Raw genomic sequence first — 27346 nt, forward strand, 5'->3', positions numbered from 1 at the left:
AATGACAAAAAGGAACAAAATGTTAATTACGGAACTGAAAAGTACAATCACTAATATGAATGGCTGATTGGAGGAGGGAGGCAGGGAGCAGTTGTGCCAGAAGGAAGTGGAACATTTTTCAAGTGCTGAAAGAAAGAACTAACAATCACAAACTCCATATACAGTGAAGTTATTCTTCAGAAATGAAAGGGAAATAAGGACACAGTCAGACAAAAGAAAACTTAAGGAATTTGTCACTAGATAAAGTACCCTGTAAAAATGGCTAAATAAAATCTCTAAAGAGAATTAGAAAAGAAATGAAAAAAAGGAAATGAAAAAACTTAAAAAAGAGAGGAAAAGGAAATGACAGAAAAAGGCTTGCAATTTTTAAAAAAGGAAAGAACAGCCGAATGGATAAATATAGCAAGCTATCTTATAGTTTTCTTAAATCATATGTGAAGATTGAAGCAAAAATTTTAAAACTATATGATGTGCACAGTGCATGTAGAGTAAATGAATACAATCATATTTAAATGTGGGAAGGTAAAGGGAGACTAAGTGGAAGTAAATTTTGTGCATTTCATTTCAAATGATAAATGTCAATACCAGTAAATTGAGATAAGTTATATTTGTTTATTATAACATACAAAACATCCACTCAAACCAACCACTAAAAAGCAATGTACAAAACACTGTACTCAAATACACTGTAAATTAAGATAGAATCTTAAAGTTTGTTCAAGTAATCCCCAATAAGGTATGAGAAAGAAGACAAATAATAAAATGGCACATTTTGGTACTAAGATGTAATTACCTTAAATATAAATAATTTAAATATACCAATGAAAAAGGTAGAAATTGATATATGGATTTCTAGAAATCCAATATATGTTATCCTCAAGAAATTCATTTGAAAAACAATGACATAGGTAGGTTGAAAATAAAAAGTTAGAAAAAGATATACCATGAATGCATTAATTTTTACAGAAGAGGAAATTTCTAAAGTCCATAATCCATGTTTCTTTCTCAAAAAAAAACTAGAAAAAGATAAGCCAAATATTGTCAAAGCAAGAAGACAGAAAATACTCAAGAATTCTTAACAGTGAAATGGAAAACAGTAAAACAATGGAGAAAAATCAACAGAATAAAGAGTTCTTTTAAAAGCTCAATAAAGTTGATACACAGTGGACTAACAAAGATAAAACTGATACCAGGATTGAACAAAGACTACCACTACAAATCTTCCATCAATTAAGTGGATAATTAGAGAATACTGTGAAAAACTTTATACTTATAAATTGGGCATCTTAGCAGAAATAGACCACTTCCTCAAAACCCACAAACTACCAACATGAAGAAAGATGAATAGACAATCTTTGTAGTCTTACAACCATTAATGAAATGAAATTCACAATGAAAAATCTAAAAAAGAAATATCCAGGTCAAGATATTTCACTGGAGAGCTTTACCAAATATTAAAGAAGAATTGACATCAATTTTAGTCTTTTCCAGAAAATAGAAGGGGAGGAAATACTTCCCACCTTATTTTATGAGGCTAGTATTTTCCTGATAACAAAATCAGGAAAACAGTGCAAAAAATGAACTACAGACCAATATCTATCATGAACTTAAAATCTACCAAATATTAGCAAACAAATCCAATAATGTATAAAAAAATTATAGATCACTACCAAATGAGATTTATTTGAGGTATGCAAAACTTGTTCAACACTGGAAAAGCAATCAATCTAATCCACCATATCAACAAGCTAAAGAAAGATTATATGATTATATATATTGATGCAAAAAAAAGTGATAAAATGTAAAATCCATTCCTGATAAAAACTTTCAGCAAACTAAGAGTAGAGGGAAACTTCTGAACTTGATAAATAGCATCTACAAAAAAACTTACCACTTAACAACATACTTAATGGTGAAAAAAAAAAAAAATGCTCTCCTCCTGGAACAAAAAGCAAAGTTGTCAACTCTCGCTACTTTTTTCAACTGAGTATTAGAAGTTCTAAGCAGCACAATAAGGCAAGAAAAGTATTAAAAGGGACAAAGATTGGAAAGTAAGAAACAACACTCTCTTTTAGCAAATTGTATGATTGTCTACATAGAAAAAGGTATCTACAGAAAAATTCCTACAACTGTAATAAGTCAATTCAGTTAATTTGAGGAATGTAAGATCAACAGTCACACACACACAAAAACCCCAATCAACACACATATGTTAATCTGTATGCTGAAAACTACAAAACGTTAACAAAATAAAGGGACACTTAAAGAAATGGACAGACATGCCATGTTCATGGGTTGGGAGACTGAACACACTAAAGATGTCATTTCTCCCCATATTGATATACAGGTTTATGCAATTCCTATCAAAAACCCAACAAGGTTTTTTTGTAGACATACAATTATATAAGTTTATTCTAAAATTATACAGAAAAACCTAGGTCCTAGAACAGTTAAAATAATTTTGCAAAAGGACGAAGTGGAAGGACTAGCTCTATCCAATGGTAAAGTTTACTGTTAGTTACAGTAATCAAGACAGTGTAGTGTTGGCCGAAAAAAAAATACATGAAACAGAATAGACAACCCATAAGTAGACTAACACAAATATGTTCAACAGATTTTTAATAAATCTGCAAAACCAGTTCAATGAATAACCTTTTCAAGAAATGATGCTGGAACAATTGGAATCCATAACTGCTCCCCACCCTCCAAAAAAACACCTCAACCTAAATCTCACACCTTATACAAAAATTAACTCAATTTTAGCCTTTCTGACAGGGTTGAGGTAATATCTCATTATGGTTTTGATTTGTATTTCCCTGAAGATGAGTGGTGTTGAGTATCTTTTCATGTGTCTGTTAGCCATCTGTATGTAGTCTTTGGAAAAATATCTATCCCTGTCTTCTGCCCATTTTTTAACTGGATTATTTGTTTCTTTGGTGTTGACTTTTATAATTTCTTTATATATTTTAGATACCATCCATTTATCAGATATGTCATTTGCAAATATCTTCTCCCATTGTGCAGGTTGCCTTTTAGTTTTATTGTTTCCTTTGCTGTGCAGAAGCTTTTCATCTTGATGAAGTGCTACTAGTTCATTTTGCTTTTGTTTCCCTTGCCTTAGGAGACATGTATAGTAAGAAGTTGCTACAGCTGATGTCAAAGAGGTTACTGCCTGTTTTCTCCTCTAGGATGTTTATGGATTCCTGTCTCCCATTTAGTAATGTCTTGATTACTACAGCTTTGCTTTTCTTTTTCAAGATTGCTTTGGCGATTCAGGGTCTTTTGTGGTTCCATACATGTTTTAGGATTGTTTGGTGTAGCTTTGTGAAAAATGCTGTTGGTATTTTGATAGGGATTGCATTAAATGTGAAGATTGCTTTGGATAGTACAGACATCTTAACAATATTTGTTCTTCCAGTCAACGAGCATGGGATATTTTTCCATTTCTTTGTGACTTGTTCAGTTTCTTTCATCAGTTTCTTCTGTTTGTCAGTTTGAAGGTCTTTCACTTCTTCGGGTAAATTTATTCCTAGGTATTTTATTCTTTTGACTGGAACTGTATGGGAATTCTTTTCTTGATTTCTCTTTGTGATAATTCATTATTAGAGTTTAGGAATTTAACAGATTTTTACATAATAATTTCATATCCTATGGCTTTACCGAATTTTTTCTAATAATTTTTTGGTGCAGTATTTAGGGTTTCTATCTATATAGTACTATGTCATATGAAAATAGTGATAGTTCTGCTTCTTTTCAATTTGGGTGCCTTTTATTTCTTTTCTTACCTAATTGCTATGGCTAAGACTTCTAATACTATATTGAATAAAACTGGTGAGAGTGGACATCTTTCTCTTGATCTTAGATAAAATGTTTTCAGCTTTTCACTGTTGAGTATGATATTAGCTATGAGTGTGACCTATATGGCCTTTATTATGTTGAGGTATGTTCCCTTTATACCCACTTTGTTCAAGAGTTTTCATCATAACTGAAGATTGTATTTTATTAAATGCTTTTTCTACATCTATTGAGATGATCTTATGATTTTTATCTTTCATTTTGTTAATGTGCTGATAATGTTGATTGATTTGTGAATATTGAATTATTCTTGCATCCCTTGAATAAAGCCTTCTTGATCGTGGTGTATGATCTTTTTAATGCATTTCTGAATTCAGTTTGCTAATACTTTGTTGAAGATTTTTGCATTTCTGTTTATCAAGGATATTGGGATATATATATACATATACATATACATATACATATACATATACATATACATACATATATATATATATATATTTTTTTTTTTTTGGGTAGTGTCCTTGTCTGGTTTTTGTGTCAGGGTAATTACTCCCAGCCTTGTAAAATGAGTTTGGAAGGTTTTCTTCCTGTTCAGTTTTTTGAAGGTGTTTGAGAAAGATAGATATTAAATCATTTTTGAATGTTTGATAGAATTCACTAGTGAAACTATATGGTCTTAAACTTTTATTTGGGGGGATGTTTTTGACTACTGATTCAATCTCCTTTCTAGTAATTACTTTATTTATGTTTTCTTTTTCTTGCTGATTCAGTCTTACAAGATTGTATATATGTAGGCATTTATCATTTTTATCCAGTTTGTTGGCATGTAATTTTTTGCAGTAGTCTCTTATGATCCTGTCTGGTTCTGCAGTATCAGTTGTAACTTCTCTTCTTCATTTCTGATTTTATTTATTTGAGCCCACTCTCTTTTGAGTGAATCTAGCTAAAATTTTATCAGTTTTTTTTATCTTTTCAAAAAAACACCTCTTAATTTCATTGATCTTTTCTATTGTCTTTTTAGTCTTCATTTATCTCAATCTGATATATATTATATCCTTACTCCTACTACCTTTGGGCTTGGTTTGTTCTTCTTTATTTAGTTTATGTGTAAATTTAGATTGTTTGAGATTTTTCTTGTTTTCTCAGGTAGGATTGTATTGCTATATTAAGGTCTCTCTTACAACTGGTTTTGCTGCATGCAGTAGATTTTGGTATTTAATATTTATGTTTTCATTTTTCTAGGTTTTTTTCATTTCTTTTGATTTCTTTGATGATCCATTGGTTGTTTAGTACTATGTTGTTTAATCTCCATGTATTTATGATTTTTCTCCAAGTTCCTTCTTGTAATTGATTTCTGGTTTCATATCATTCTGGGAGGAAAAGATGCTTTGTATGATTTCAGTCTTCTTGAATTTATTGAGATTTGTTTTCTGACCTAACATGTAGAGTATACTGGAGAATGTTTTATGTGCACTTGAGAAGATTGTGTATTTGCTACTTTTAGATGGAGCGTTCTATATATAACCATTAAGTCCATCTGATCTATGTTGTTTAAGGCTGATGCTTCCTTATGATTTTCTGTCGGGGTGACTTGTCTATAGAGATAAGTAGGGTGTTAAAAGTCCTCTACTATTATCGCATTGCTGTTGATTTCCCCCTTTAGGTCTGCTAATAATGCTATATTATTTTGGTGCTTCTGTGCTGGGTGCTTATATATTTATAAATGTTATATCTACTTGCTGCATTATCACTATGTAATGCCCTTCTTTGTCTTTTAAAATTTAAATGTTTTTTAAAATTTAAATTTTTTTTTAAATTTAAAATTAAAATTTTAAATGTCTATTTAAAATCTATTTTGTCTGAAATAAATATAGCTACATTATTTTCATTTGCATTTTCATAAAATATCTTTTTCCATCCCTTCACTTTCAGTCAGTGTGTGTCCTTACTTCTGAAAGGAGTGTCTTGTAGGAAGAAGTATGTACATGAGTCTATTTTTTGTCCATTCAGTCACTCTTTGTCTTTTGATGGGAGCATTTAGTCCATTTACACTTAATTATTGATAGATGTATACTTAATGCCAGTTTATTCATTGTCTTCTGGCTGTTTTTGTAGTTCCTCTCTGTTTCTTCTTTCTTTTGGTATGTTGTCTTTCTTTAGTGTTATGTTTAGATTTATTTTATATTATCTTTTGTGTATTTACTATAAAGTTTTGCTTTGTGGTTACTGTGAGGTTCACATATAACATCCTATGAATAGAACTGTCTATTTAGCAACTTAAATTTGAACACATTATAAAACTACATTTTTACAACTTCCCCCTATGTTTTATGGTTCTGAGGTTACATTTTAGCTCTTTATCTCTTAACTAATTATTGCAGTTTAATTTTACTACATTTGTTTTTTAGCCGTCATAGTAACTTCATTAGTGAATTATCTACCATCTTTGCTATATAGTTACCTTTTCTGGTGAGATTTGTACTTTCATATGTTTCTTGTTATTATTTAGTGCCATTTCTTTTCCTTTTAAAAAAGTCCCTTTAATCTTTCTTGTAAGGCCAGTGTATTGGTGATGAACTCCTTTAGCTTTTGCTTATCTGAAAAATTCTTTATCTCCCCTTCAATTCTGAATGATAATCTTGCAAGGTGGAGGTTTCTTAGTTGGAATTTTTCCTGTCAGGACTTCGAATACATCATGCCACTTTCTTCTGGCCTGCAAAATTTTGCCTGCAAAAATTGCTGATAGCTTTATTGGGTGTCCCCTGTATTTAAGCTGCTTTTCTCTTGCTGCTTTTAAGATTCTCTCTTTATCTTTAACTTTTATATTTTAATATTTCTTGGTGTGGATCTCTTTGGGTCCTTTTTTTTTTTTAACTCTCTGGACTTACTGGACATGGATGTCTGTTTCCTTCTCCACATTAGAGAAGTTTTCAGCAACTATTTCTTCAAATCTGTATTCTGCCCCTTTCTCTCTTTCTCTCTGTTCTCTTTCACAAATGTTATTATGCTTAATGTTGTTGTACCAGTCTCTTAAGTTATCTTCATTTTATAAAATTCCTTTTTCTTTTGTTCTTCTTTGCCTGGTTGAGTGCTAATGCTTTGTCTTCCAGCTCACTAATCCTTTCTTCATTTCATTCAGTTGGCTGTTGAGTTCCTCTTATGTATTTTTCACTTCAGTTACTATATTCTTCAGTTCTGTGTCTTCTGTTTGCTGCTTTCATATATTTTTATTATATAGGTCTTTATTAAAGTTTTCACTATGCCCTTCCATTCTTCTCCTGAGAGTTAAGTGAGCATCTTTGTGACTATTATTTTGATTTCTTTATTAGATAATTTATCTCTATATCATTAAGGCCTTTTCTTGAGATTTTGTATTGTTCTCATGTTTGGAAAATATTTTTCTGTTCATTTTGCTTACCTCTCTGTTTCTATGTATTAGGCAAAACAGCTACGTTCTCTCAGTCTTGAAGGTATGGCCTTGTGTAGATGATGAGCCTTTTCATTCACCCTTGCACTTGTTCTTGGTTATCTTTTGAACCTTTGTGATTGTCTAAATATACTGGTTTATTTTTTATATGCCCTCATTGTTGAGGATCTTTCAATACCTGTCAGTGTTCCAAGAGGAGGAATCGCATTTAGCACCTAGTTTCAGGCAAAGCAGAAGCCAGACCCTCAAGCAGCAGCTTTTAAAGCATGCAATATATACAGTCTGGGAGAGCCACAATAATAAACTCTGCTCACCTCCATACCAAAAGATCTGGAGGTGTACTCTGAGCAACTGTTGCAACAATCAGGGTAATTGTAGAGCTCCTTTCTGAGAAATCTCCTCAAACTGTAGTGAGACTGGGGGCTACACAGGATGGTGTCTCCTTGTTTACACTCCTTGAAAGTGCCTTCATAGCTCATAGATGTGTGGGAAACCTGGAGCCTGTCCTTTAGGCTAAACATTCAATATAAGTATATAGGCCTTTTTCACAAGAAGATGGGGGTATGTTTCAATCTGTTGTCTGTGGAGTGCTCTAGGGATGTTTTCTTGTTGAGAACTGTTTTTCTAATTGCTGTTGTGCCTCTGAGCTCAGGAACACCAACCCCCTTGACTACCAGGGCCAGATGAACAAGGGGCATTTCCTTTGTGCTTTGTGTGCACCCACTGGCTTTAGCAGGGCAGTTGAGAGTATAAGATATGGGGCACACACTCCAGCTTCTGAAAAGCAGTGGGAAAATATCTTGACTGAGTATGCCTGTGGCCTTCGGCAGTGCTGCAGGAGAGTGCCCTATCTGTGCATACACCATGGCCCTGGGTTGGCGGTGGGAGAGTGACATGACCATTTACTCATCAACCTGCTGGGGTATGAGCGAGTGTTGCCACCACCTGTGATCATTGACTTTGTTAGTAAGGGGGCCAGAGAATGCTGTGACCATTCACACTTTTCACACTTGCCTGCCTCAGTCAGGAAGTGGGGGATCACTGCAACCCCTGTGGTAGGCAGTGGAAGGGTGCCACATCTGAGTGCACCTACCTATGCTAACAGGGTAGGTTTTAGAGTGCACAAATGGCATTTGCCCATGCCTTAGTCTCCAGAGAGAATCCCAACTGTCCTTTGCCTCAGAATACCCCCAGATCAGCAAGGCCTGATTGTTCACATATAATGTAGGTACTTTTCAAGTTGGTGCTTTTATGCTGGATCCTGGGTAAGTGAGACTATACACAAGCCCATTAAAAAGAGAATTTCCATTTCCTATAGCCAGTTAAGTACCTTGATATCTGCCCTTTTGGTGTTCTAAGCAGATGTTTTGGGGAACTCATCTTTCTGGTGCAGATCCCAAGAGTTGTGGTGCCTGATGTGGGGCACCAGCCCCTTACTCCTCTGAGAGAAATACCAGACTGACGAGATCCCTCCTTTTGTGTGTCACCATACCTGTGGTGGGATTTTTAGCCAGATCATGTCTCTGCCTCTCCTACCTGTCTGAGTGTTGTCCTTTTACCCTTTGTTGTGGAGAAGCAGTTCATCTAGTTTTCAGAATCTTTAGGTGATTCATATGTAGCTGTAGGTTTGGTATGTCCATGGGAGAGGTGACTTCATGATCTTCATATGCTACCATCTTGGTCTGGCTTCTTTCCAGCATGTTCATTTTTTAACTTAGATTGCAAGACGTGCAAAGAATAGGAGATTGTGAAACAAAGCAGACAACTGCCTGTGAGAAGCTGTAGATATTGAATTTAACAGATTTCTAAATATGCTAAAAAAAAAAAAAAGAAAACTTATAGGAAACCATACTGAAAGAAAAAAAGCCATGATGACAATATTTCATCAAATAGAGACTATCAATAGAAATATAAAGTTTATTTTTTAAAAGGCTAAGGCAAATTCTAGAACTGCAAGTATAATAACTGAAACGGAGGATTCTCCAGTGGGGTTTGCGCAACAATAGCACTGAGTTGGCAGAAGAAAGAATCAGCAGACTTAAAGATAGATCAGTAGGGATTATACAAGCTGAAGACCAGAGAGAAAAAAGAATGAAGAAAAATGAACAGTCTCAGAGAACTGCAGAACATCATTAAGCATACCAGCATATAGGTAACGGGAATAAAAGAACAGAAAAGAGCACCAAAAAAAACCTTACAAGAAATAATGGCTGAAAACTTGCCAAATTTGGTTACAAACATTATACATCCAAGAAACTCCTTCAATTCCAGATAGGATAAACTCAAAGATATCCACACCTAGACACATGATTTTAGTCAGTGTAAGCTGCTATAGCATAGTACCATAGACTGGGTGGCTCATAAACAGTAGAATGTTTTTTCTCGCATTTCTGGAGGCTGGAAGTCTGAAATCAGTATGCCAGCATGGTCAGGTTCTTGTGAGGACCCTCAGTGGGTTGCAGACAGCTGACTTATAGTATCCTCACATGCCACACAAAAAAAAGCTAGTTAGTTCCCTGGCCTCTTCTTCTAAGGGCACTAGTCTCATTCGTAAAGACTCCACCCTCATGACCTAATCACCTCCTAAAGGACCCACTTGCAAATACCATCACATTGGGATTATGGTTTCAAATTATGAATTTTTGTAGGACACAAACATTTATTTCACACCATATATCATGGTGAAAGTGCTAAAAGACAAAAACTTTTAAAGCAATATAAACAAAATGACTCATCACATACAAGTGAGCCCCAATAAAATTAACATCTGACTTATCATCAATAAAAGAAGGCAGAAGGCAGTAGGATGACATATTCAAATTAGTGAAAGAAAAAAACTGTCAACAAACCAAGATGTTATATCCAGGGAAACTATCTCTTACAATTGAAGATGAAAGAAACACATTCCCAGAGGAACAAAAACTGTGAGAGGATTTGTTGCTAGCAGATCCATCTTATAAGAAATACTAAAGAAAATTCTTCAGGCTTAAAAAGCAAGTGACCATGGACAGCAATTTAAATCCATACACTCAATAAAAGAGCACTGGTAAAAGTAATTATGTATTTATAAAAGACAGTATAAATACGTATTTCTTGTCCTTTCCTCTCAACTAATTATTTGTAATTATTTTAATGTTTATTTATTTTTGAGAGAGAGAGCGTGAACAGGGGAGGGTCAGAGAGAGAGGGAGACACAGAATCCAAAGTAGCCTCCAAGCTCTGAGCTATCAGCACAGAGCCCTATGTGGGGCTCAAACCCATTAACCATGAGATCGTGACCTGAGCCAAAGTCAGGTGCTTAACTGACTGAGCCACCCAGGCACCCCTCAACTAATTTTAAGAGCAGTTGTATAAAAGAATACATAGGTAACTTTTGTTGAGTCTATAATGTAGAAATGTAATATATTTGACAATAACAGCACAAAGAAAGTGGTTTGAAGCAAAGCTGCACTGAAGTAAGTATTTAATACCAAATGGTATCTCAAATCCACAAGAACAAAATTGAAGAATCAAAAATAACAAATAAGAATGTTAATACAACAAACTCTTGTCTACATGTACTTGTCCACTTTCTTTTCTCAGCTTTTCTAATAGACATAAACTATGCAACATATTAATTATACCAGTGTATTGTTGGATTTTATATATGTATGTGTATGTATATCTTTTTGTTCACACAAAAATATATGGGGCGGGGGGCGCACCTGGGTGGCTCAGTCAGTTAAGCATCTGACTTTGGCTCAGGTCATGGTCTCACAGTTTGTGAGTTTGAGCCCCGGATCAGGCTCTGTGCTGACAGCTCAGAGCCTGGAGCCTGCTTTGGATTCTGTGTCTCCTTTCTCTCTCTGCCCACTCTCTTGCTTGCATACATGCGCTCTCTCTCTCTCTCTCTCAAAAATAAATAAACGGTAAAAAAAAAAAAAATTAAAAAATATATATATGGGTAACATGGATAAGAATAATAGCACAAAAAAGAAGAGACAACAGAACTGTATAGAAGTAATGTTTCTGTGCTACTATAAATCAGAAGTTGATTTGGTAAGATATGCAGTGTAAACCCTAGAACAACCACTAAGAAAATAGCTCCAAAAATAAATCATTAAAAAAAATCATTAAAGGAATTAAAATGTCACATTGGAATATATTGATTTCATGCAAAAGAAAAGAGTAAGGGGGTAATAGAAGAATAAATAAGAGATAAGAGACACATAGAATGCATAAAGTAAAATGGCAGATGTATATACAGCTATATCAATAATATTAAGTGTGAATGGATTTATTAATCCAGTCAAAAGGCATATACTGTCAAACTATTAAATTATTAAAGACCCAACTATAATACTATGTACACCAGACATGTTATATATTGAAAGGTGCCATAGAGGTTAAAATTAAAAGGATAGCAAACATATGTCATGCAAATAACAACCCAAAGGAATGGCAGAATTAAATTCTTTTGTTAGTTAGAATACATTTTTAAAGAGATGCTTTCCCTTATCTACTATATAGTTATGCAGTGATACAGTTTATACCGAAAAAGCAGGTTAAGTGCTTGATTCTTTCCCTTCCTATGATTTCAGTTTTTTAAAATTTTCTGAAGCTTGCTTTGTGGTCCAATGTATTGTCTATTTTGGTAATTGTTACCTTTGCGTTGAAAAAGTCTGTACCTTCTGTAGTGATTGGGTTTCACGTTGTATATAAATAACTATGATGGAGATTTGTGTATTTCTCCTGTTAATTCTGTCAAATTCTGCCTTATATTTTTTGTAGCTATGTTACTGGTTGTTTATAAAATATTTTTTGTATTTGCTTATTGAATTGATTCTTTTATCAATGTAAAATATTCTTCATCTAACATTTCTTGCCTCTTAGCTCTACTTGGTTTGCTATAATATTGCTACAACTTTACTTTGGGTGATGTTCGCATGACATTTCTTTTTCTATCAGGTATTTATGTCTCCTTTCTTGTTACTTTATTTAAAATGTAAATGTCTCTTATAAGCATCTTTGTATTTTTTTCTGAAACATCTTTTTTTCGCTTACAGCATATATACGATTTACATTTATTATAATTATTAATATTGTACTTATTGTTTGTTTCCTATTTGTCTCATCAGTTTGTCTCCTCTCCTTGTCTTCTTTTAGATTAATAGAGTAGCTTTTAATCAGTTTTTTCTTTTATTAATTTTTTAGTTATATATAGTTTGATTGTAGTTTGGTATTTTGTTGGGTTTTTGTTTTGTTTTCTGCTAGTTTTGTGTGTGTGTGTATGCATATGTGTGTGATTTATCCCAGGGCTCATTACAACATGCATATGTTACTTTTTTTTTAATACTAATCATTATTTTTGTCATTTCTAATAGTAATTTGGAAGATTTCTAAACATTGCTTTTGACTATTGTTTCTTCCCATTCTGTCTTTCTTCTCTTTCCGGGGTTTAATTATACATGCTTTAGACCTCGTGAGTATGTATCACATATGTGTTTTGTCCTATTCTGTTTATTAATTCTTTCTGTGTATCATTTTGTACCTTTTTTGTTGATTTGTCTTTAATATTCTTGCATTCTGCTGCATTTTTTCTTTTTACCTGAGTTTACATTCTTTAATCCTGATAAACCTGCCCATTTAGATCTGAGTTCCAGATATTGTAATTTATGTGCTAGTGCATCCATTTAATTTTTTTATAGATTCCAATTTCTGCTGAAATTATCTATTGTTTCCTTTCTTTTTTTAAAAAAATACTTTATTTTCTTGAATGTATTAATTTTAGATTATTTTAAATTTTTTTTTTTCAACGTTTTTTATTTATTTTTGGGACAGAGAGAGACAGAGCATGAACGGGGGAGGGGCAGAGAGAGAGGGAGACACAGAATCGGAAACAGGCTCCAGGCTCCGAGCCATCAGCCCAGAGCCTGACGCGGGGCTCGAACTCACGGACCGCAAGATCATGACCTGGCTGAAGTCGGACGCTTAACCGACTGCGCCACCCAGGCGCCCCAATTTTAGATTATTTTAAAGATGGCTACACACTCCCCTTGCATCTGTTGTGGGATTTTTCATCTTTTTTTTTTTTTATCTTAGTATTAGATTCTATTTTCTTGCATGCCAAGTAATTTTTATAAATTTATATGTTAAAGGATCATATTGTTTGTAGATGATTTATCACCCATCATAGAATGTCTCCCTTTCTCCTGATAGACAGAAAGTATGAGAAACTGATCAATCCAGTCTAATCAGGAATTGATGTGGATTAGAACTGGGTTGAGAATAGTTGGTTTACATCCCTTTATTCCTGAACAATAACAGCAGATTTAGCTCTGCTGGTCATAGTTTGCAGCCTAGCTGTCTTGCCTGCAGCCTAACTAATATGTGCCTCAAAAACTGGCAAACATCCTGAAGGGAAAACTGGCATTGTTCCATGGTTAGTCTTATGTCCCTAACAGGTCTTGGTTTTTTAAGCACTATGAAGATTTTACTCTGTCTTTAATAAGCTTGTTGTCTAGCTTTACAGCCTTGTGTACAGCACCACAATCTACAGTTGTTTTAAGGAGAAAAGCTGCCATGGGCTCAAGTATATTCAAATTTCTAATTCCTAAATGTCTAAAAGTTTTCTGGTTTATTTTCCTCCCATTAGAGACTCTTTGCCTAGAAAAGCTGATTGTCAGCCCTATGACCTCAATCATCAAATACCCTCAGTGGGGATGGGTTGGCGGATGGATGGGAAAAGCTAGAGAGTATCAGTTTAACTCAGGAATGTTTCCACATTTCTGGAATTGTATTTATCCAATTTATTGTTTCTGTTTCTCCTGTGTCTTTAAAAGTAGGAATTTGTAATTATCTGATTGTGTTTACTTATTATTATATAAGTATTGACCTGCTGTGACCTACTGCATTCTACCCCAAAGCAGAACTCCTTTATTATATTTTTTGAACTCACTATTGCTAGGATACAGAAAAGCTGTTTGTTTTATGTATAAATCCTTTAATTATTTATGAAACACTTTTATTATATCTAGTAGTTTATCAGTCGATTAAGCTTTGGTAAAGTGAAATTATAAAGTAAAATCCTTTTGCCTGGATTCTGGTCTGTTTGTTTAATGTTTGATGAATGAAGCACTGTTGCAAGTGCTTTAAAAATGCTAACTGTGGGCGCCTGGGGGGCTCAGTCAGTTAAGCCTCTGACTTCAGCTTAGCTCAGGTCATGATCTCATGGTTCGTGAGTTCGAGCCCCACTATGGGCTCTGTGCTGACAGCTCAGAGTCTGGAGCCTGCTTGGAATTCTGTGTCTCCCTCTCTCTGCCCATCCCCCACTCTCTCTCGCACCCACATGCGCGCGCTCTCTCTCTCTCTCTCTCTCTCTCTCTCTCAAAAATAAACATTAAAAAAAAATTTAAATGCTAACTTGTTTTAATTTTCATGACAAACATGAGGTGGGTATTATTCATTTTTTTTGGTGCATATATGTATGCACACCCAATAGATATCCACCTAATAGACTAGATATGACCTGGAAATACTGGTACATAGAGTATGGAAATGAATAATTTTACTAGATTCTGCAAATAGTTTTCCCAGGTAGATGTTTACTTTTACAGTAACATCATTTTATGAGAACTCCTGTTTGCTTCACATTATCATCAACATTTAGTATTATCAGTCTTTTTTCATTTTAATCATTTCATAATAGTAATACCAAAATTTGTTTTCAATTTGTATTTCCCCAATGACTAATGATATTGAACATCTTTTTATATATTTACTGGCCATTTGAATATCTTCTTTTATGAAGTGACTGTTCATGTCTTCCACTTTTAAAATATTAGGTTAACTGTATTTTTATTATTTATTAATAGGTATTCCTTAGATGTTCCTTTGTTTGATGTATCGCACATTATCTCTGCTGCTTCCCTGTTTTCTTAAAAATGTCTTTGATGAATAGAAATACCTTAATTTTAATATAGGTTAGCTTGCCAATCTTTTCACTTACAGTTAATGAATAATTATTTGTTGTTTAAATGATCCTGAAGACATTCATCGTCTAGAAGAGACTATTTTATTATAAAATGTAATTTCTTTTTTTTTTTATTTTTTTAACGTTTTTTATTTATTTTTGAGACAGAGAGAGACAGAGCATGAACGGGGGAGGGGCAGAGAGAGAGGGAGACACAGAATCGGAAGCAGGCTCCAGGCTCTGAGCCATCAGCCCAGAGCCCGACGCGGGGCTCGAACTCATGGACCGTGAGATCATGACCTGAGCTGAAGTCGGACGCTTAACCGACTGAGCCACCCAGGCGCCCCTATAAAATGTAATTTCTATATTAAATATATGTATAAAAGTTTTTTGTAGTACGGAGGAGACAATGACTAACTCTGGCTACGGGGACAAGAAATTCATGGAGAATATTATGGAAGGGGCTTCTAAAACAAAACAAAACAAAATATTAACAAAGACACTAAACATGAGTAAACAGTGTTTTGGGGAAGTGCAAATTGGCTGAAGTCAAGGGGTTGTTAATAATTGCAGAAAATGAGGCTAAAGTTAGGTTGGAGTCACACTGTAAATGATTTGGATGCCTTAGGGAGGGGAGCTTCTAGAAATTTTGAAGCAAAGACATTTCCAGATTTATTTCAGAGGATGTATTGTCCTTACCAAAATGAATTTGAAGGGGGAATAGAGGCAGAACACTTAGCTTTATACCAATCTGGATGAATGATGATAAAGACAAGGTTCAAGTCAGTAGCAATAGTAATGGAAAATATGGGAGGTATGTCACAATGTTAATAAAACAGGCTCTGCATCTAAATTGGATTGTGACCTTGTGTGTATTTTAACCGTTCTGTGTTTTCCTAGAAATAAAAGCCTACCTTTGTTGAATTACAAGACCTACCTACTATTGTTGTGAGAAGTAAATGTTTGTTTAGCCAAGTACCTAATATATAGTAATCACATGACAGCTGTGTGACATGATCTAAATAGAGTTGAGAAATGAGGAATAGAAATAGAGATTAATTCAGGTATTTAGCTTAGACAACTTCATGAAAAATAATGCCAATCCCTGAACTAAGAAATTTGGAGGAACAGTTCTATTTGGAGGGAATAATGAATGTTGGTGGTATTTGTGTATTTATTTATTTTTTTGCTTATTTATTTATTATTTTAGAAATCAAGTATATATGCATGTATGTATGTATTTATATTCTCAAGTTATCTAACATACAGTGTAGTCTTGGCTTCAGAATTAGATTCCCATGATTATTCTCTTACATACAATACCCAGTGCTCTTCCCAACAAGTGGCCTCCTCAATGCCCATCATCCATTTTCCCCTCTCCCATCAATCTTCAGTTCTCTGTATTTAAGAGTCTCTTATGGTGTACCTCCCTCTCTGTTTTTATCTTATTTTTCCTTCCCTTCCCCTATGGTCATCTGTTAAGTTTCTTAGATCCCATATATAAGTGAAATCATATGGTATCTGTCTTTCTCTGATTATTTTGCTTAGCATAATACCCTCCAGTTCTATCCACATTGCTGCAAATGACAAGAGTTCATTCTTTTACATCCCTGAGTACTATTCCAGTGTGTGTGTGTGTGTGTGTGTACACACATACCACATCTTCTTTATTCATCAGTTGATGGACATTTGGGCTCTTTCCATACATTGGCTATTGTTGATAGTACAGCAAAAAACATTGGAGTGTATGTGCCCCTTCAAATCAGCATTTTTGTATCCTTTGGATAAATTCCTAGTAGTGCTATTGCTGGGTCATAGAGTAGTTCTATTTTTAATTTTTTGAGGGACCTCCATACTGTTTTCCAGAGTGGCTGCCCCAGTTTGCATTCCCTTTCTCCTCATCCTCGCCAACATCTGTTGTTGCCTGAGTTGTTAATTTTAGCCATTCTGACTGATGTGAGGTAGTATCTCTTTGTGGTTTTGGTTTGTATTTCCCTGATGATGAGCAATGTTGAGCATCTTGTCATGTGTCTGTTAGCCATCTGGATGTCTTCTTTGGAAAAGTGTCTATTTATGTCTTCTGCCTATTTCTTCACTGTTTCACTGGATTATTTAGTTTTTGGGTGTTGAGTTTGGTAAGTTATTTATAGATTTTGGATACTAACCCGTTATTGGATGTCATTTGCAAATATCTTCTCCCATTCCATCAGTTGCCTTTTAGTTTTGTTGATTGTTTCCTTTGCTGTGTAGAAACTTTTTATGTTGATAAAGTCCCAAAAGTTAATTTTTGCTTTTATTTCCTTTGCCTTTGGAGACATGTCAAGTAAGAAATGGCTATGGCTGAGGTCAAAGAGGTTGCTGCCTATGTTCTCCTCTAGGATTTAATGGTTTCGTGTCTCAAATTTTAGGTCTTTCTTCCATTTTGAATTTATTTTTGTGTATGGTGTAAGAAAGTGGTCCAGTTTCATTCTTCTGCATATTGCCATCCAGATTTCCTAATATCATTTGTTGAAGGGACTTTTTTCCATTGGATACTCTTCCCTGCTTTGTCGAAAATATGTGGACATACATTTGTGGGTCCATTTCTGGGTTCTCTATTTCATTGGTCTTTGTGTCTGTTTTTGTGTCAATACCATACTGTCTTGATGATTACAGCTTTGTAATACACGTTAAGGTCTCGGATTGAGATGCCTCCAGCTTTGGTTTTCTTTTTCAACATTACTTTCGCTATTCGGGGTCTTTTGTGGTTGCTTACAAATTTTAGGATTGTTTATTCTAGCTCTATGAAGAATGCTGGTGCTATTTTGGGATTGCAGTGAATGTGTAGATTGCTTTGGATAGTATCGACATTTTAACAATATTTATTCTTCCAGTCCATGAGTGTGGAATGGTTTTCCATTTCTTTGTGTCTTCTTCAATTTCTTTCATAAGTTTTCTATAGTTTTCAGCATACGGATCTTTTACTTTGGATAGGTTTATTCCTAGCTATTTTATGGTTCTTGGTGCAATTGTATTTGGGATTGATTCCTTGATGTCTCTTTCTGTTGCTTTATTATTGGTGTATAGAAATGCATATAGGATGTTGATTTTATATCCTGGACTTTGCTGAATTCATCTATCAAGTCTAGCAGTTTTTTGGTGGAGTCTTTCAGAGTTTCCATGTAGAGTATCTTGTCATCTGCAAGGAGTGAAAGTTTGACTTCTTCTTTGTCAATTTGGATGCCTTTTATTTCACTTTGTTGTCTTGATTGCTGAGGTTAGGACTTCCAACACTTTGTTAAACAACAGTGGTAAGAGTGGACATCCCTGTCATGTTCCTAATCTCAGGGGGAGTGTTCTCAATTTTTTTTTCCGTTGAGGATATTAGCTATGGGCCTTTCATTTATGGCTTTTATGATGTTTAAGTATGTTCCTTCTCTCCCGGCTTTCTTGAGGGTTTTTATTAAGAAAGCATGCTGTATTCTGTCAAATATTTTTTCTGCATCTTTGACAGGATCATATGGTTCTTATCCTTTCTTATATTAATGTGCTGTGTCACACTGATTGATTTGTGAATACTGAACTGGACCTGCAGCCCAGGAATGAATCCCACTTGATCATGGTGAATAATTCTTTTAATATGCTATTGAATTTTATTTGCTCATATCTTGTTAAGAATTTTTGCACCCATGTTCATCAGGGATATTGGCCTGTAATTCTTCTTTTAGTGCAGTCTTTGGTTTGGGAATCAAGGTAATGGTGGCTTCATAGAATGAGTCCAGAAGGTTTCCTTTCATTTCTATTTTTTGGAACAGCTGTAGAAAGATAGGTATTAACTCTACTTTAAATGTCTGGTGGAGGGGCGCCTGGGTGGCTCAGTCGGTTAAACGTCCAACTTTGGCTCAGAACCAACTTCGGCTCAGGTCATGATATGATTCATGAGTTCGAGCCCCGCATTGGGCTCTGTGCTCACAACTCAGAGCCTGCAGCCTGCTTCGGATTCTGTGATCTCCCCAAATTCGCATACATGCACCTCTGTCCCACCAAGCTGTCTGTCTCTACCTGTGAAGATCTTTCTGTCACTCCGCAGGTTGATTTCCTAGGTGTTTTAAGTGTTCTGACCTCAATACAGCTGTGTTTGAGGGATGAAGGAAATCCCAGTCCACGTACATCTCCACCATCTTCACTCCTCCGCTACTGGTCTTTAAAGCATATAAGATCCTGTATCAGGAAATTTATTCACTCCCCTAACCAAATAATTTAGTGCTTTTGTTTGATTTCACTGTTGGTGGTTTTCATCTCTCTTTTTTCTTACTGGTACTATTCATGTCATTGAGAGTTCCTTTTCCTATGCTGTCTTCTCACAGTAAGAGAACGTCAGAGGAATGATGGAAAAAATACATAGTTTTCAAGTATAATAAATTTTGTATTAATACAGGTTTTCTCTCTACTACATTTCTGAGCATTTAGTCCATGCCCCTCCTTTTTTTTTCACCCACAACTTATGATTACCCATTGTATAACGTGGAATCATAATTTTCCTGATGACATTAGGACAATTTGATCTCTAGTTCTTGGCCCTCTTTGAAAAGATAGTTTAAGCCTACCTGTATTTTTGCTATTTTTTGCTGCCTATAAATAGATCAATGTTCTATTGTTCCTCTTACTAATTATTATGTAATAATTTATACAAAAATATTGGCTAAAATTCCACCAGAATACTATACTTTCTTTAACCTTACAAAAATGAATTTCCTCTATTTTTTTACTAATAGACATTAAAATTACATTGTAACACCTTAAGGATTTTTTTCCACTAATATTCTAACAAAAAACTGAACCACGGTGACAGTTATTACTGAGTCACTGTAAATCAGACCTTTTATATTCCACAAAGCACTAAATATCAATGAATGCAACTATTTCCAGATGGTTTTTGTTAAGGAGATTTTTAAGTAGAATTAAATTAATTATACAATATATGTTATCCATGCCTAATTATTTATCTGGTTTAACTCAGCCTGGAATAAAATGTTCAAAGATAAAGCCATATCATATACAAAACTTTGTCACAATTATATTACCGATATTTGAGAGAAGGTGATAGAATTTTGACAGAAATTTTTCTATTTCCTTTTCATTGTATAATTTCAACATGAAGATATATGCTCACATCACATTCTCACACTGGTATATACAGAAGCTGGTAATAAATAATATGGTTTGACCAATATCTTTGCTTCCTTAAGAAGTTTCATAATGTGCATGAATGTACACATGTGTGCATACAAACAGACATTTATTTTTTAAGTTTTTATTCTGTACCCAGAATGATAGTAGATGCTTTTCATGTTCTTGTTTACGTTATTGTTTTTAACAGTGACCCAAGTTTCAAAGAGTTTTAGTATCTTGTCTATGGAACCAAAGGTAGTTAGTCAACTGGAACTGGAAGAACAGACACCCAGGTCTGTCTTGCCCCAATCTTGTTCCCTTTCTGTTACCTTCTTCTACCCCAGTGCCTCACAGCTAGAAAATTTATAAAGGTAAACGTTGTTGTTTATAGATGAGAAAAACTAAAAGCAGAGTAAATATCAGTAGGGTTTTCAAATTAAAATATGCAGACTGTTGTGTAGACTTAGAATTCATTATAGTGAGCTTACTCATGACGTGTTGTCGAAATGAAAAAAAAAAAAAACAAGTTAAAAATACCTGTGTGTGCATTGTGCATCTCTGTAAATGCATGTGTGTTTATTTATTTATAGAAATTTGTGTGAAAGGATGATTCACATAAATTTAAAATGGGCTATCTCTGCTAAATTTTTAATGACTTTCAATTCATTATACCTTTTATGTTGATTGAGTTATTTTTGTCTTTTTAATAAGCATGTTTTTTAGAATTATAAAAAAATCACAAAGAATATTCTCGTGGGGCCAAAAAATTAAAAATGGAATAAAAAATAGGAATAGGTTGAAATATAAAACATTTTTTTCACCAAATATCATTTCTAGAACCTACTTTACAATTATAAAACAGATGATATATTTAATCAAATTTCTTTCACATAGCCACTCATTTTGTTTTCATATTGCCTATTCTACAACAGTGAGTAGAATGGCTTTAAATGCCAAACTCATAGAGGTGGTACTAAATTTTATTGATAAATAAAATACCTAGTGCTTTAAGGGGAAGCTCTAGTCCAGTATAGCTCAGTAGCTCCTATCGAAAGACTCATCTGTTATCACAAATAGCAGTTATAAACTCTGAACTAAACAAAAAATAACCATCTGAAAACACTGGGTAGCAACCAAATGCAAGAAGATTCTGTCATTTGGAAGAAGGCTCTTGTTGAATACCCCATTTGTATAACTTTTATCCTGACAGTAGGTCCCGGTCTGGCGTATTTGGCAGCTAAAACCTACAAGCTTACTGGCTAGAAGAACAGAGTTTGGGACAAGCACAGATGCTTTAAACTGATGGAGGGGTGGGGATATCTTGGAAGGGAGAGAGCCAAAGAGAAGATCTTCAAATTCTATAAATAAGCCCCTTAGGTCTCTGGCTGACCTCTGAACCATGATAGTGCTGGGTAAACTACAAACACTGCAATTGGGACTAAAGGAACTTAACTGAATTTTGAATTGCCATCACTGTAGAGCAGACAGAGATTGCAGTTGAGTCTACCCAAGTCATCTGCTTACTAAAATAAAAACAAATCAACATTCCTCAAAGCAATATAACAAAACCTAGTGTTTCTTCAACATATCATTCAGCATGTCCAGAATACAGTCCAGAATTATTTAACGCATAAAGAAACAAAATGTGATCCATTCTCAAAAAAGATAATCAACTGACACGAACCCCAAGATGGCCCAGTTATTTCAATTAACAACGATTTTTAAAGCAGCTCTATAATCAGGCTCAAGGAGTAAAGGAAAATATGCTTGTAATGAATGAAGAGATATAAAATCTTTGCAGAAAAAATAGAAACAAAAAGAACCAAGTGAAAATTGTAGAACTGAAAAATACAATTGCTTTAAAGAGTTTTGAAAGTACCTTTTTATCTTTAATTTCAGGGTCCCACATGAACCAGTTTAAGATTAATGACAGTGCAATCATGTAATAAATGTATAGTTATTAAATAAAACTTTAAAGCATGTTGGATTAGCTTTTAAACCAGTAAGATTCATGCCTAGTTATTTGTGTTTGGAAAGTTTTGGTATTGTTTATTAGTGGAACTATACTGTAGGAATTATATGTAGAATAAGGGGAAAATGAAAATATTAATAATTGTTATTCAAAAAATAATCTTTGGGTACAGGATAGTGACCATACTAATGGTAATGTACTGTTTTTCCTTGGCAAATTTCTTAAGAAAGATTATCTATTGATTTAGAATTAATAATGGACAGTAGAATAGCTAGTTTTGGAGTTCAAAGCTCCCATTCCTCCATAGAAACACTGTGAAACAAACAGAAATTGTTAAAACCAACTTTTTCAGCACTCCATTTCAGAAAATAAAGTTTTATAATAACCAAGCCAACCCTGAATTAAGAATATTGATTTGTTTGGGGTGATAAAAGTTTTCAAAAATAGATAGTGGTGCCAATTGCACTATATTGTGAATGTAATGTGTAATGTCACTGAACTGTACGCTTAAAAATGGTTAAGATACAAGTTTTATTATATAACTTTTTTACCATGATAAACATTGTTTGAAAAAAAAATGCATGATGTACTGGTAAATGTTACAACATGTATGAAACTTGAAAACGTTATGCTAAGTAAAAGAAGCCAGTTACAAAAGACCACATATTGTATGAATTCAATTTTGTGAATATCTAGAATAGGCAAATCCATAGAGACAGAAAGTAAATTTGTGGTTTCCTGGGCCCTCTCAGAGGTGTAGTGACTGCTAATATTTACCAGGTTTCTAATATTGCATTTCTCACATTTGGTGGATTCCTGAGGATTCCTATCAGAGTCATAGTCATAATGTGCTTGATTTATTATTCTATGGCTTTAATTACTTATTCCCAATTCTTCAGAGGTCCAGTCAATCTTGGACCAAGTGTTATGTCAGTAGAACCATCACCATTTATTCAGGTCACCTATTATATTAATCACTGAAGAATATCAATATGCATAAAATTTGGCTCTTAAGTTCAGGGAAGGCCTTAGGGAAAATAGAATAAAAAGGCCAAAAGAGTATCTCTTCAATCCATTTAGCTCTGTAAATCATTTAATTATTCTGTTTTACAGAATCTTCCCTTTTAAAATATTTCAATTTTTGGCCTCTCAGAGTTAGTGATAAAAGGAGTACCATGAACCCTGACTCTACTTGGGTCTTCTAAGGTGATTAAAGTGGTGAAGAAGCTCACACTTAGGCCACTGTAACTCTGGCATAAATAATGTTGAAAAAATAACAAAAGAAACCATTTATTTACCAGTTACTATGTGTTAAGTACTCTGCCAAGTGTTTAATTTGCACCAGTGAGATTCCATCAATAGGAGCAAATCCTTGGTATTCTGTGAAGGAATTGAGTTTAGGTCCTCATCACAATACATTGTTCACATGCTATTGTGATGAGTACAAAATGTGGACCTGAGTTACACACTTCATTCAGAACAATATACTAGAGATACTTAAGCACAAAATAATTATTTTTGAATAAGTAGGCATGTGATGTAGTTACATCTACTTATTCCTATTTATTTCAAAAGTGAGAGGATTAATATATTGTTATCTAGTAAAGCTGAGAAAATTGTATTGATAAAAAGCATTTATAAAGTACAGAAAAAGCATTATCTGGAATAATAGTAATCTGCTATTCAAAACCATTTGACACAATAACTTGAGGATCTTTGCATTAATTAAGGTAAACAATAAATAGAACTCCAATCATTCACATTCTCTAAAATAACTTTATAAGCAGTACACACAGTATTTGAATAATATAGTATTTGATGTTTAAATGAATAGAATTAAACTGAAATTGGTTTAAAGATTAAGCTGTCAGTCCACTTGAGTAAAAGAGAAGCCCTGTTTCTCAGGAGGAAAATTATAAAATTAGCCTGAAAAGGCATTCTGGGTTGACACTTTTGGTGGTGTGAGAATAACAAAGAGTAACTTGAAATGCAACAAAATCCTGATTTGGGGATCTTCTCTAGATAGGAAGTGTTCTAAGGATTATATAAACATGACATGTACATTTTAAGAACATATGTTATAAATACATGTAATGTTTATATAAATGCAAATATAAAATAAGAATGTATGAAAAATAATGCATGGATACTCCTTGGATGAAAACACCTATTTACCTTGTTTCTACAATCCCCAGATATCCCAGGAACCCTTATACTTCTCATTTAAGTAATCACTTGCTAAGTGTGTTACTCTAGTAAATGATAACTATTGTTTGAGTTTGTTTTTTGAAGGTTTTGGTGAAAGCTTCAACTACATTAACAAATATTTGGGAAATAGGTTGATATTGTCTTAATGGAAAAAAATAGGTTTGGGGGAAGGTTTTAAAGAAATCTATTTTTAGAATGCTAATTTTAAAGTGATTTGGAGTAGATTCTCAAAGCCAGAAAGGACCAGAGAGGGAGATTTCTAGTTCAGATAACATAATTGAAGATGAGATAACAGACAAGGGATGGGAGAATCTGCCTAGAAAAATAAGTGAGAAGTTAAGCTAATTTAGTAGACAATTTTGGGGAAAAGACATGAAAGAAGATCTTAGGAAAATTTTCCTAAAATATAAAAGCATGCTTAAGTTAAGATACTTAGATAACTTAAAACTGCTTGCATTATGTTATTTTGTTAATGGAAATGGTATTTCTGTCATTTATGAAAACTAATAACTGCACACTTAAAAACTAGGAAACAATATCCCTATCCATTTAAAAATGTTCCCTTAGAAAAGTTTTAGTGGATTTTTGAACACATTTGTTAAATATATTTTAATTTTTTTTGATGTTTATTTAATTTTGAGAGAAGACAGAACTCAAGTGGGGGAGGGGCAGAGAGAGAGGGTGAGGCGCAGAATCTGAAGCAGTCTCCATGCTCTGAGCTGTCAGCACAGAGCCCAATGTGAGGCTCAAACTCAAGATCTGTGAGATCATGACCTGAGCTGAAGTCAGACGCTTAACCAACTGAGCCACACAGTCGCCCCAAAACAAAAGCTATTTTAAATATTATGTCATCTTTAAATATCTTTTTGTGTGGCATGCTGAATATTTTTTAGCATAACATTCAGAATTTGCTTTACGTATACAGATATATGATCAGAATTTTGGAGATCACTTTTATAGAGGAGGAGGCATGTAAACAAGTAAATTTCAGTAAAATATGAAGAGTGCTATCCCAAAGGGATGCCTGGTAATACAAGGAATAAATTGCCTGGAGGAGTCAGTGGAGACTACTGACATGTCCTAAAGCTGTGTCTCATTAAGTATAGATAGGAATTTCTTAGGTGGTTATATCAGATTCTTTAATAAACCAAAGAAAATATAACATTTCTCAAATGGTTTTATATTGGTGAGGTCTACTTAATTCAGTGATTCATGTTTCCATCAATAAATGTAGAGAAAAGAAAAAATATCTATTGTAATAGATGAGTATGAGACTCTAGGTAGATGTCCGAATGGTGGCTCTATTGTCCCATTTTTCTCTTTTGGGGGTTCTCTAGTCTTGGGCAAGAGAAAAATATTGCTTAAAATCTCTGTAATGATGGTTTTCATTCTGGTCACGGTAAAGAAAATGTTATATATTCATAAATACCTGTAATATCTGTAAAACAGTTTTCTTAAGATGATCATACCTCTTTCATAGCACTAACCATGATATGTTGATGTGCCATATTGTTCATACCTCTGAGATCTTTGACATCAAGGCCATTTGTCTTACATTTTTTTTCATTCTCACATTTTCCTGGCCCATACTAGGCATTGTTATGTTTCTTAAACTGAATGATTAAAATTGAGTCTTCATGGCAATTTATTTAAACCTAATTCACATCAGGTTTACTTTCAAAGCTGTTTTGAAGATTCTTGTAAAGGATGTGTAGACTTATGACTAATAAAATACAATAAAATATAAATTGAAAACAGCAGGAGGATGCAAAGATGCTAACTAGGAAAGTAATTTTATATGTACTGTATTGTTCCATTGAAACCACCACAAGACTTTGTGTCTTACAACAATGATTTATTATTTCTCACAAATCTGTGGGTTTGCTGGGCTTAGCTGAGTGTATCTTTTTCTGGTCTTACTTGGGGGTCATTCATGTGGCTGAAATAATTGGTCGACTCAACTGAGGCTCACTTAGGTGTCTCACTCAGATGGCCTCACTCGGGTGTCTGGGCCCTTGGTGCTTTCTATTCTGCTAAGCTTTCTCTCTACATGTTTTCTCTTCATTCCATTATTTAGACTGGACTTCCTTTCATGGTAAGAGAAGTTTACCAAAAGAGTGAAGGTAGAGGATTTGAGGCCTTTTGAGACCTAACCTTCAGAACTCATATACCATAATTTCTGCCCTGATCAGAGGTACAAGTCTGGCCCAGATGCAGAATTGGTGAAAATAGACTCTACCTCTTGACAGGAGGATTTATAAAGAATATGTGGTTATATTTAACCTACCACAGTATAGAATATGTATAGTTGTTGAGTATAAAATTTATTTCTGAGCTGGCTGAAAATTGAGGAAAAAATGAGACATTAAGGTTCTGGCTATCTAAATAAAGAACAAATACCAGAAAGTTCAATTTGTAAAATTCTTTTATTTTTTAATAATACATACAGATTTTAAAGAATTTGAAAATTCAAAAGAAAATAAAAAGGAATTAAAATGTACTTCACATCTATCCAGAAATAACCATTATTAAAGTTGTAAAACATTTCATCTATCAATGCCTATGTTATAGATAGAAGAATGGATAGATGTTTAACTGAAAGTGAAAGAAACAGCTATGCAAAACCAGGATAGTACTCTCAAGCTAATACAGAGGCATTTTATTTCGTTTAAATAGAAAAAAAAGTGAATGTCAGAGCATAAGAGATACTACATGCTAAACAGAGATCTTTCTCTAACGTTTAAAAATAAGGAAAATTATTAAGTTACAGTCCTATTTTTTACCCTTTTTTAATTTTTTTTAACTTTTTTAATGTTTATTTTGAGAGAGAGACAGAGAG

The 27346-nt window shown here is 33.9% G+C and overlaps 1 protein-coding gene across 3 annotated transcripts in view; it reads left to right on the forward strand.

Annotated features, from left to right (window-relative positions):
* GPHN (gephyrin) overlaps window positions 1-27346 on the forward strand; it is a 611925-nt gene that overhangs the window by 262257 nt on the left and 322322 nt on the right. The gene's annotated exons all lie outside the window — the stretch shown is intronic.

The sequence above is a fragment of the Panthera leo genome, chromosome B3 (assembly GCF_018350215.1).
Source record: "Panthera leo isolate Ple1 chromosome B3, P.leo_Ple1_pat1.1, whole genome shotgun sequence".
NCBI classification, from domain to species: domain Eukaryota; kingdom Metazoa; phylum Chordata; class Mammalia; order Carnivora; family Felidae; genus Panthera; species Panthera leo.